We start from the raw sequence: 13,447 nt of genomic DNA on the forward strand, positions 1-13,447 counted from the left end.
TCGTTGATTTTTTTTTAAATTGAAAGTCATCGTGTTTGTCATGTGGTCATTAAAATATAATTGAGATCTAAAAGTACTCTTGGAGTTCTATTTTAATAATGCGTATTTACTTGACTATTTTTCGTCGACCTACGTTGTATTCTGCATAACTTTTCAGTGGGTGTACCGATTTTGATAATATTGTTTTTTTTTTATATGATGCTTATTTTTTTAGTCTTTTTTAAATTTGATAACGCATATTTACTTGAATATTTTTTCGTCTACTTACGTTGTGTTACTTGTCGATGTAATTGAAGTCGGTTTTTTTTTCGTTTGCGAGCCATCACCATTATTTATATAGTTAACTTACAAACTAAAATTGTATGGTATAGCTTAAAACAAGGAAATTAAGTAAAAAGTTCGAATCGACAGCAATGAAACAGCGTTAACACTTAAGTCACAGACATTTTAAATTATCAAAAGCTGTTATAACTGTAACTGATGCTATGAGAGCTTTGAAGAGATACCTTAAAGATGTCGACACGGCTACCCGACGGCCAAGCAAACAGAAGGCTACATAGTAAACGTTTGTGGGAGGCGCTGGGAATAAAGGTCTCGACGGAGCTTATTACACCGTTTCGAAATTAATCCGCGATGATATCGAAAAAGTACAATATTAAAAAAAATCGCATCACTAAACAAATATTGCATTTTGTCACATCAAAAAATTATCAATTAAATAACTTTTTAACTTAAGTAAAATAGTTCGTTAAAATATTAAGTTAAATTTTTTTTTTTTTTACATTATTACAGCCTATACAGTCCACTGCTGGACATAGGCCTCCACAAGTTCACGCCAAAAATAACGTGAACTCATGTGTTTTGCCCATAGTCACCACGCTGGGCAGGCGGGTTGGTGACCGAGTAAATTAAATTAGTCAAGGATATTTTGAATAGTTTGAATATCTTTATTTTAATTATTTGGCATATAATGTTAAATGTATTTTTTTTTGTTAATTTATTTTTGTATTTCGATGTACAAATTTTTTAATTATACTTGTTTCAGTGACATTAACATATTGTAGAACCTTGTGTAGTCCGCAATAAGATACATATTGGATGATAATTAAATAATGATTGGATATAATGTGTTATTTGTTTTTTTTTTTTGTTTTTTTTTTTTTTTAATAAATAAATATCTACACAACACGCACGATCGTGTGTTCCTAAAGTAAGCAACTTAATAATGCTTGTGTTATAGGTAACAGTCGACTCGTATAGCTACATATATATTTTTTTTCGATAAACATACTTATAAATAGTACATATATAAATACACAAATAAATAAATAAACAAATATATATATTACAACCAGACTCAGGGTGGGAATCGAACCCACAATCCCCGGAGCAGAACATAGGCTATATAGGAGGCTGGGCATAGGCCTCCACAAGTTCGCGCCAAAAATGGCGTGAACTCACGTGTGGATTATTATTATTGTTAAAATAATTTCATAAAATATTTGAACTAACTCAATCATAACCAAATGCTAGAAAATACATCGAAATGTTTATTATATAGATAACACTGTAATTAATAATAATAAAAATTAATTACGTCTAATCATTATTAAATTAATTTTAATTAAGGCGTAATTAAAATAGTTATATAAATTAGACCAAACCACAACAGTCCAAATATCGGTAAAATAGATCAGTTTTAGTACAAACATAAAACTATATGTGAAATTAAGCGTTTCATTAATAAAAGGCATGTTAAAAACAATGACATAGATGTTAGAAGACGACTTCAGATGTGTCCTGAAAAGGAAACAGCGTGTTGGCAAACGCAGTGTTGACAGTCCTTCGGCTCGCTGGAGCGACGATTTACATAAGATTGCGGTGAAAGTTGGACGAGGATTGCGGAGAACCTGGATGCTTGGAGTAAAGATGGATAGGCCTATGTCCAGCACTGAACTGCGATAGACTGAAGGGGTTAACGTTAGAAGTGATAGTTGTATTTAAATGAAATATAAAAACCAACTTCAATTTAAACCGACAAGTAATAAAACGTAGATCGTCTAAAAATAATCTATACTACAAAACAAGAGCGAGCTTTCTATTAAAAAAAGAACCATCAAAATCGGTCAACCCAGTAAAAAATTCTGAGGTAGCATAGTAGGTAGAATTGAAAACCCCCTTCTTATTTGAAGTCGGTCTAAAGAGTTACAAAACTAACAACAATAGATATCGCTTCACTTCAAAAATTTTCATCAAAATATATTAAAATTAAACATCTCGATGACAGTCGTTTTTGATGAGGCAAATGTAATCGATTTGAACAATGAAAGAAATGACACGCCACCGTGAAGCCGTCGTTGCGTTCGACGTGAGTGATGACGCGTTTTCACGGCCGATTTGGGTCGAGAAATGCTTTTATCGTACGAAATGTTTGTTGCAAAGTTTTTTTTTCGAACGTCTGAAAAAATATTACTTTATTTGATCATGATGTAACGCAAATAGAAATAACAAATAAGCTTTTGTGCAATTGTACCAATCGTTTTAAAATTTAAATTATAGGTATGTTTACGTTTTACTGAAACACATTTGTTTGATCTGATGTTTCAAGAGCTGGTGGGAAATTTCGAAATAAATAAGTATGTTTTATAAATATAACTCGTTATTCTGGTCAATGCTAATGATATATTTAGCCATCAACCGTATCAAATATCAATATGTATATTACACCACCTTAATTTGATGTCTAACGACCAAAGATTCCACCAGAGGCGGCTCATTCTAAAGAGTATTCTTAAATCTTTATTGCTTCATAAATATATTTTACTTATATTAAATTCTTTCTATTCTACTACACTTAGAAAATAGTATATTAGATTACCTATACCTACGCGTACATTTGGTGTCAAGTTGTAACGAGTGGAGTGCTAGCGATTGCGTTTCTATGAAACGAAATTTAGTACGAGAGCGTATTCAATAAGTGCGAAAGAGAAGTATCAACACAGGTCGACGCGTGAAACAAAAGATTTTCTTTTAAATAAGTATTAAAAAATAGTATGTGCACGACATTTTGTGTTAAAAATGGAACAGTGTAAATGTAAGCTCTAGTTTTTCGTTAATATTTTTTGTGAGCCCCTATCAAAAAATGCCAGACATCGCCTAGATTCCACTGTTAAATTTTACTCAAAGAGGCGATTTTAATTTTTTAACACTATTTATATATAAATTATGATAAATCATATGGTATCATAAATATTATCTTTTATTACAATATTACTTGACATTACAAAGTTGAACGTAACCCTCGTACTAATGTAGATTTGAAACGTCACATAAATAATCAGTTAAGTCTCAAACGAGTATAGATCTTGAAAGAGCTTCACATAATCTCGAAACAGCCACGCTCGACTCATATGCACTGCATCTACATCTAGTAGACAAAATAAAGGCAAAGTCTGACACCGGCTTACGTCTGTACGGCTTTGGCGAGACACGGCTAATTGTCATGTACCATTGTTGGTTAAATGAATGTGTGGTGTTTTGTTTCCATATGATCGTGGACAGTTGCTGTCTAGTTTTTATTAAAGAGGGTTTAGGGTTCAAAGCGCCTGATGTTAGGGAGTGACAAAGAAATAGCTAATAGTGGGGGATTAGTAATATCCTTCACAAAGACTGTTGAACAAGTGAGGTGTGATTGAGATTAGTGTATAAATGGATTATTCATTCGTAATATGACTTTATTTTATTTTTGTTAATGTTTTGCTAATGATGTTTGTTTTTTTCAAACGAATTCGGGATTTAGAAATTAAGGAATAAGCTGGATTTGAATCTATAATAATTTATTTAAAATACAGCTATCCGACTGGGCCATTAGTTAAATTTAAGTTTTTAAGTAACTCTGTTTCGCAACATCTTATCTTTTCAATTTTCTTAAAACCTAAAGTAAATTTATTTAAACAGTGAAATTAAAATAGCAATACCTCAAAATTTGATACTCGGGCATCAAGAAATTTTTAGTACTGAAAGTATTAACGGAAGTGAAAAGAAAGACAAACCGAACAATGAAAAAGAATAAAATATTGATACAAACTCTTGTAGCGTCTATTGTATTACTTAAATTGGCGGAGGTGGAGGAATGGAGTGCACAGCAAACTTAGATTGCGACCCGGTAGATTGTTATATAAATGAAAACGCTTTGGGAATAAAACTAAATATTTCTTTGGATTTAGATGAAATTTACATTTTGACACCTTCAAGGGATAGACACTGAAAATGTTATTTTACCGATGCTCTTGGGTGTTATCCATCTTTGGTCGTTTATTGTTAATCATAAACGTCGCCTTATCGTTGGTCACAGCCACTGTCTTACCATCTACAGATTCGTGTTCCACTCATATTTGTTACGTGTGGACTGAAATCTTTGGATGAACAATACACTCAACTCATGTTTTCGTTATTGGTTTTATGTTTCTTAAATCTAAATTTCTTCATATTTAATTTCAATACCATCAAGGTTACTTAACGTTCATGAATTTTCTCTGCAATTTCTTTTAATCAAACACGTAGGTTTATATTTTTGATAAAAAATAGTTTTGATACTTAACTTATTCTCAGATTGCTGCTATTATGTTAGTATGCTTCAATTTGTTAAGCAATTTAAAATGAGTAAAATGTCATGAAATGGTCGTCGTAGCATTGCTAGGATACAGACATTGTCATATATACTTACAATTCATAACTTAAGAAATCATCACATCACATCATCATGATGATGATGATATGATGATATACTTACAATTCACAACTTAAGAACTAAAATTAGAAGAATACACTTAAACTATAAGAAACTAAAAACTTAAATTATTATTATTAGAACTAGCATTTATCACTATCACTGAGAACGGTTCTAATGCCTTACCAACCGAAGGTAACATTTTTGGTTTTATTGTCCAATTATTTTTTGACTATAGAACCTGTGTGCTTCACCCACATTACGCTTAGATTCTTGTGAGATTGTTTAGTATTTTTGATTATGGTAACACTTTTGTAAGACGTTGCTTAGTATTTGAAAGTCATAGCTCTTTGACTTGGTGAGTAAACTGGTGAATGCGTGACGAAAGCATTACGAAAAGTGTGATCAGGTGATGCAAACAGAAGTTGAGAGGGAGATATAAGTTAGTGAAGATAGAAAGTAAACTTCAGTCCTGTGGTCTAAAGCATACTAGTTTTTTTACGCCTTTGATATTATAGTTTATTATAAAGAAAAAAATGAATAGAAAATTATTTTAAAATTATTTTTACAGTAGTAACAAATCTCATAATTTCATCTTTCACAGCCTAAATTGTATTATATAATATTATAGTGAGGTATTTAACTTTAAATGCAGTTTTTCTTCTCTGTATTTTATAATATCTACCTATATTTTTGTATCAATTTTTTTTTAATATGTTAGGTGTTATATTTAAGTAATGAACGTGCATATCGAACCAAGTTTATTTCTAGTTAGGTATAGTTATAAAAGAAATTGGGACATAAAAGGATACAAAAGATGTTTTGTTGAATACCATCCTCCAAAAGACTCACTAACATGAGGTTCCAACCTCTGTTATATTAATATAACGTTCTCAAGGAAACGTTACTGACAACTCCATTGCAAACTATAACTGTACAGTTTGAACGCATGAGCATACTCGACAACAGCAGTGTCAAAGCGGCCGCCATATTTAACTCAACGGATATGCGAAGACAAATAAAATATCGTTCATGATGTAAGCGGCCATCAAATAGGCCCGCAGTTCACACTTAAAGGCACTTCGTATTCAGATACTATGCCAGTTTATCGATTAACGATATGAAGCGCAGTTTGTATACAACGTCGCTGTCACTGTGTCATTATTGCGAAACTGAACTCGGTTTGTGCTTAACAAAACATCCCTATGTAAAAACGTTCACAAATAACAACCTTATTTCATAACGAACAGAGTTCAATATGATCGAAATCTCAGCGGCTTTGAGTGGAGCACTAGTGATGTTACGATAGTCAATACAGGCGGCTTAGCGGCATCGATAACTTTGTGTTTTGCTATATTTATGCCATGCAGTTGGCTCTGAAACACCTGTTTCTGTGTGTGCGTAACGAAACCAATTCGTGTGTTGAAATTAATCTTGTTGATTTTGCAGCGAAGCTTAGAAATTTGCTTTTATGCAATGCTTTTGTATATTTCAAAACGTGCCCACTTAATGTAATTGAATACTAAATTACTAATTGAAGTTAAGTAAAGTTTTGGAGTTTACACGTCTGACATGTTATAAACATTTGTATGTTTTAATGAATTACCACAATTTTGTTTGACTTAAAGTCTGCTTAACTTAAAATAGCTCTACATTAGACTGGAAGCAACTTCTTTAATTGCATACAATGCATGTTTTTTTATTCAACTAGGTCTTCAAAAAAGCGTACGGCTCACCTGATGGTAAGCGATTGCCATAGCTTATAGACGCCTGCACCACCAGAAGCATTACAAGCCCTTTGCCAACCCTACCCCCAATTACCCCCAGGAGCTCTGGTGGAACACAACACTGCTTAAAAACAGTATTATTTAGCTGTGATCTTCTGTAAGATCGAGGTACTACCCCAGTCAGGCCGCTCCATATTTTGAGCAGGAAATTTCCTACCGAAGTTAATTCACAGATTTGAGATTCGATTAATAAAGCTGATATTCTTCCCTTTTCAATGCTTAACCACTTGATTAATAATTCCGTTAAAAAAAAGTTGTGGCTCTTCCTACGCTGTAAGTGTAGCGTACAACCGGTAGCGAAATATTTAATATCATGTGACTAGGCGGATTATGTTAAATATTCCATTGCCGGCTTATTTATGTATGTAAAAGAATTGTAATAATGAATAACAACATATTTTTTCTACGATAGATATAATTATTTTTATTTTATCGATATTATTATTATTAAATTAAGACGAAACACTACTCTCAAATTTGAGATAACTCTATAAGTTAATATATAAGCAGAAATATTGGAAATGTTCTACGATGAGAGATGGCGATATCTTGTTTTTGATGTGAATTTAATTGACTCTTTCTTAGACATATAACAGAACACAGCTCAAGATACCTATCAATAGCAATATGAGACACAATAAGATAATATTTTACTGCTTTATACCCTAAGAGCCGGCGAGGGCTAGAACTTCGTCATTTTAAAAAATGCTTCGCTTATAAAAGGCATGACTTTGGCAGATACCAGGTCGCAAAGACGCTATGAGTTAAACTTCATATTTAGGCTTTAATTCTACCAGTGTTGGGAGCATGCGCTGAGAAATTATTTGCTTATGTAAAATGACACAACTCTCTAGACCTCGCAGGCTCTTGATTTATTACACTTCTGTCATTTGATTTTTTTTTTGACACAATATTTGAAGTAATCACGAAACAAAAATGTAAAGATTAATGGTCGTTTCACTATTATAACATATAACTCGTTTATTATATACAGTAAAAAATATATTTAGGTATTTCTAATTAATCCCGAAATATATCGAATGCTGCTGCTTCAGCCTGTAATATCCCACTACGGGGCATAGGCCTCTTTCCCCATGTAGGAGAAGGATCTGAGCTTAATCTACAACGCTGCTCCAATGCTGGTTGGCGGATAATATTCCCTACTATGATTAACGATCGCTATCAGATGTACATGATAACAACCGGAACCGACGGCTTAACGCGCTCTCCGAGGCACGATGGGGAGACCCACAAGGACTGCACAAACACCCAGATCACGGCAAACACCTGTATACAAATGTTTGTCATGTGCGGGGATCGAACCCGCAACCGCCAGCGCAACATGTACAATCCATGGCTGTGACCGTTGCGCCAACGCGGCGTCGTATATCGAATATATATTATTACTAGCTGTGCCCGCGGCTTCGCCCGCGTTGAAATTAGTGTGTCACAAAGTTTTGCCGGCAAACTTCCCGTGAAATTCTCATCAAAATCGGCTTAGCCGTTCCGTAAACCTTCTTCTTTCCAATGGTGGAGTCCTCTCTACAATGTTGAAACCGCATGAAAATCCGTTCAGTAAATTTTGAGCGAATCGATCACACACACTTTTGGGGACTTATAATACACTAACTGTTGCCCGCGATTACGTCCTCGTGGCTATGAAGATATGTATTACTATTAAGATGTTTAACGCAAATTATTTTTTATTTCAGTCACTTGAAATGCTTATCAAACTGAGTAACTTTTTAAAAGGCACAGTTTAGTATAATTTAATAGTTATTTTTACAAAACCTCTCACCACATCTCACCTCATACACCACATTTTTGGTTTTATTTTCAGGCTGTATATGTTTCATACAAACTATCAACCCCAATTAAAGCCCCTTAGCGATGGAATATCGTAAAATCCGTTCTTAGCGGACGTCTGCTAACTATAATCTACATCCCTGCCAAACTTTATCTTTGTCCAACCTGGATGGATAGACCATCCAGCGGTTTTTGAGTTCTCGTGATGAGTGAGTCACTGACCTTTCTCTTTTATATATATAGATTACGATGCATTATTTGGACACCTCCTCACCATCTATAGAGCATATATTTTAAATTTCAAGTCTCTTACTTCAAAAACATAAGACTTTCATTCAAACTTCCGACTCCCGTTTTATCCCCTTAAGGGTCGATTTTCGTAAAATTAATTCTTAGCGGATGTTTACACCCCATAAGGAACCTACCTGCCAAATTTCAAGTTTGTAGCTGTTATAGTTTCGGAGGTTTCGTGATGAGTGAGTCAACCTACCATCCACTGTTTTAACTCCAAAAGAGAGTTGATTTCTATAGATACATTATTTGGTCACCTTTCTATCATCTATAGAGCATACATTTTAAATTTAAAGTCTCTTACTTCAAAAACATAGGACTTTCATACAAACTTCCAACCCCCGTTTTAGCCCTTTAAGGGTCGAGTTTCATAAAATCAACTCTTAGCGAATATTTACGCCCTATAAGGAACCTACTTGCCAAATTTCAAGTTTGTAGCTGTTATAGTTTCGAAGATTTTGTAATGAGGGAGTCAACCTACCATTCCCCGTTTTAACCCCAAAAAGGAGTTGATTTCTAAAGATACATTATTTGGACACCTTCTCACTATCTAAAGAAAGTACATTTTAAATTTCAAGTCTCTTACTTAAAAAACATAGGACTTTCATACAAACTTCCAACCCCCGTTTTACCCCCTTAGGGGTCGAATTTCGTAAAACTCATTCTTAGCGAATGTTAACGCCCTAAAAGGAGCCTATCTGCCAAATTTCAAGTTTGTAGGTGTTATAGTTTCGGAGATTTCGTGATGAGCGAGTAAACCTACCATCCCCCGTTTTAACCCCAAAAGGGAGTTGATTTCTAAAGACACATTATTTGGACACCTTCTCATCATCTATAAGGCATACATTTTAAATTTAAAGTGTCTTACTTCAAAAACATGGGACTTTCACACAAACTTCCAACCCCCGTTTTACCCCCTTAGGGGTCGAGTTTCGTAAAATCCGTTCTTATCGAATGTCTACAACCTATAAGGAGCCTACCTGCTAAATTTCAAGTTTGTAGCTATTATAGTTTCGGAGATTTCGCGATGAGTGAGTCAGCGTACCATCCCCCGTTTTAAACCCAAAAGGGGGTTGATTTCTGAAGATATGTTATTTGGACACCTTTTCACCATCTATAGAGCTTACATTTTAAATTTCAAGTCTCTAACTTCAAAAACATAGGACTTTCATACAAACTTCCACCCCCCGTTTTACCCCCTTAGGGGGCGAGTTTCGTAAAATCCGTTCTTAGCGGATGCTTACGTCTTATAAGGAACCTACTTGCCAAATTTCAAGTTTGTAGGTGTTATAGTTTCGGAGATTTCGTGATGAGTGAGTGACCTTTCGCTTTTATATATATTATATATTATAGATTGAAAAGAAAGACACAAGAACAATTTTATTCTCTTAACATCCTTGGTTCTATCCAAAGTATTGATAAATTAGACAGTATTATTAACGTAAGTGAAACATAAAATTAAACTCAGTAAGGGTTTTATTTTTGTAAGCGTCCTAAAAGTAATTTAATTTTTTCCAGGTGAGTGGTGCATTGGGTGAAACAGCGCATCTAATGGTGTTTTGATGTAATGCATTACACACAAGGTAAGTAGCTGTTACATTAAAAAAGTGTATAATAAGAAATTAAATAAATTATGTAGGCATTTGTACTTTTAGCAGTGGATTATTTGATATAAATATTGTTTAACATTATCCATACTTTATCTAAATAATTAAAATGTATGAAATACTAGATATACATAATTACATATAGTAAAAAAAATCAGAATTAAGCTAACATTAGGTACAGTTGAGTTTATACAAAGAAAAAATTTTGGAAAGTAGTCATTGACTAACGAAACAATAACTATTCCTCGTTTATCTAGTCTTAGTGTCGGATTTTTTAATTCTAAATTATATTAGAACTTATTTAGTCCAAATGAATCTGGCCATTGATAAAATTTTATATTTCTAAGACGAATACAAAAGTAATGATCAGTTAAAACAGCTTTGTAATATGTTATAAGCGAACGTTCCATTCTTACATTATATCCAATCATTTTAAATAATCTTTATAAAAAATGCGACTATAAACTTGTATAGATATTATATAACCCACTAAAAATATTGACCAACCCGTTGGTGTACTTTGTAGTGGACCTGCTTTCTGTTCCGCGGGTTGTGGGTTACACCTGAGTCTGCTTGTAATATAATATTTATATATATTTTTTAGTTTAGTTATTAAGTACTAACATTAGTTATTAAGCTTTCATCTTTTATTTTTACTAACAATTATGGACCTCTTTGTTGTCTGAATAATAAACATTTTTATTTTATTTTTATTTTTTTATTAATAGAAAAAATATGTAGTTATATTAGTCAGGTGTTACCTATTATAACACAAGCATTGAGTTCTCACATTAGGAACAGATAACTTGTGTCTATTTTATAGATATATATATTTTTATTTATAATATTAAATTACGAGTATTTAGAAACCTTATCTCACTGAAATTGATCTCTGAAGACTTACCTAACTTTTACCACATAATTTACTTGTGATTTTAGTTTCAAGATATTGTCTCGACTTCTACTCAAGACATATTATGTATGTATGCACTCAAAATGTGTCAGGACCTTGACATGTTAAAGGATGAACTGTTCCCAAGACACGGTGTCCTACAGGAAGCAGTTAATTATGGAGAGTTAATTTCGTTCAACTAAAACATTAATAACAATTCATGAGGTTACTTTTGAATACTTGAAATTCCTAATAAAATGTAGTAGGTACGTGATGCATAACTGAGTGTTAATTGGCGTTTAGTTTCTAAATATCAAATTAGCTTGAAAGACGCGTAGGCGGCGCGATGGATAAAAGTTATTCGAAATAAAGTCAGTACTCTATTTAAGATGACAAATTCACACCATAGTTTAATTAACAATAGATTAAATTACACGGTAGTTATATTAATAATCGAGAAACGCTTGTATCGTAAATGTTAAAACATTTTTATTTTGATTAATGTGTATTTCTATAAATTTATTATTTCAACGTTACTATGAGCAAAATGTAAAAGCAGTGTCAACCAACAGTATCCTGAAATGAATACTGGATCTGCAGAAAAGAGTTATTTGTTATTATTGTAAATAAGTTATTAATCTAATTTTACTCACATAAATAAGTCTAGTCACTTAATTATGAATTAATATTATTTTATTAATATATACCTATAAATTTTTCATCATCAAATATTTGTAAGAAAATATTATAAAATAAAATGTTCCAAATTGTCCCAGAAACCTTTTATAAGTTGGTTTATGTTTAAACAAAAATGTCATTATTTTGTGAAGTCGTTAATAAAATTAGATTTAAAATTTTATTTTTTTATTTTAGAGTTGGTTCTCGGTGATTTTTTTATTAATAGTAATTTAAAAAGAGGCAAAATACGACATAAACATTCACTTGTTATGTCTTTTGCTTTTCACAAAAAAAAAATACCAAAAAAATCTGCAAACGATTGGCATGTCATGGCAGATACCAAGTTAAGTCACGGTCGGTCGCTCCGGGCCCGTCCAGACGGCCGTTTTGGTTGATTTCACTCAATCAGGGAGTATATTGTCACAGGGAGTGGACTATAAATTAGATGAAACCTTTTCGATATGGTTTTTGGACAAAAGAGATGAGCAAATGCGTCACCAATGAGTAGTCACGCTTTTGAAAATATATTTTTCCAAATTGGTGGTAGCGAGATTAAGCGATTTGTCCAAATAATTGACAGGATTATAAAAAGTAAATGATACTTTTTACGATAATATTAAATGCTTTGGGGTTTTATATTGCTAAGTAATTAATCTCTTTTAGTCCATGTCTAATCAAATAACTGGAAAAAACTAGAATACCCAATGAAATTTCTTATTTGACATTGTGATTTTTAAAATTGTTAGGTTGTTCGGTGTGACAAAGCGAGTACTGCGGTCACTAACCCGCCTGCCCTGCGTGGTGACTATGGGCAAAACACATGAGCTCACATTATTTTTAGCGTAAACTTGTGGAGGCCTATGTCCAGCAGTGGACTGTATAGGCTGTAATGATTGAGGTTGTTACGAACTGCATGGTACATAATATACCATATAAGTTCAACGTCTAAGCAACGTTTTTGGTAAGCGGTGTTTATCAAAAACAAAAACACCAATCAGTGAAAAGGACAGAATAAGTTTTAAATCCACATGCTTGTTCCACTTAGTGCAGAAATATTAAACATTCTTATATAAATATCTACAGTATTGACATTTTCGAGCGCTCCAAGTGTGACTTGATGTGTACACTCAATATCCAGTAATATGACACGTAACATTTTGATATTGAAAATAGTAACACAGTTTTATTTTTATAAAATTTTTTTTTTAACTTTTAAGACATATTTCAATTATGGATTCATGGATTTTAATCTATATACAAATATATAAAATTGGAATGACTTTTTGTAATATTAAAATAACCGCTTTTTACTAGATGCATAGGAATCCTATACACGGTACATATACCAAAATAACATTTTTTTTACAATTTTTGTCGGTTTGTTTGTCTGTCTGCTTGTTCCGGCTAATCTCTAAAACTGCTGTACGGATTTTGACGAAACTTTCACTGACAGATAGCTGATATAATAAGGAGTAACTTAATTTGATTTCAAAAACTTATTTCTTTTGTAACTCTGCCAAATGAACAATAATTTTTTTAATTCCGCGCGGACGAAGTCGCGGGCACAGCTCGTGCAAGAGAAGGTTTATAATGTGGCCTGACCATTAAGGTAACTAGGATTTGTCCTAAGATTTTTAATAAAAACACAAAAAAATAC

The 13,447-nt window shown here is 32.8% G+C and overlaps 1 long non-coding RNA gene across 1 annotated transcript in view; it reads left to right on the plus strand.

The window, feature by feature from the left end:
• Positions 1–10,315, plus strand: part of LOC123670005 — an 80,980-nt gene extending 70,665 nt beyond the window's left edge. Inside the window, exon 3 of the long non-coding RNA XR_006745850.1 lies at positions 10,132–10,315. This is a non-coding gene — a long non-coding RNA (uncharacterized LOC123670005). The remainder of the gene's footprint in view (positions 1–10,131) is intronic.
• Positions 10,316–13,447: the final 3,132 nt, after the last annotated feature.

The sequence above is a fragment of the Melitaea cinxia genome, chromosome 4, assembly GCF_905220565.1.
Source record: "Melitaea cinxia chromosome 4, ilMelCinx1.1, whole genome shotgun sequence".
NCBI classification, from domain to species: Eukaryota; Metazoa; Arthropoda; class Insecta; order Lepidoptera; family Nymphalidae; genus Melitaea; species Melitaea cinxia.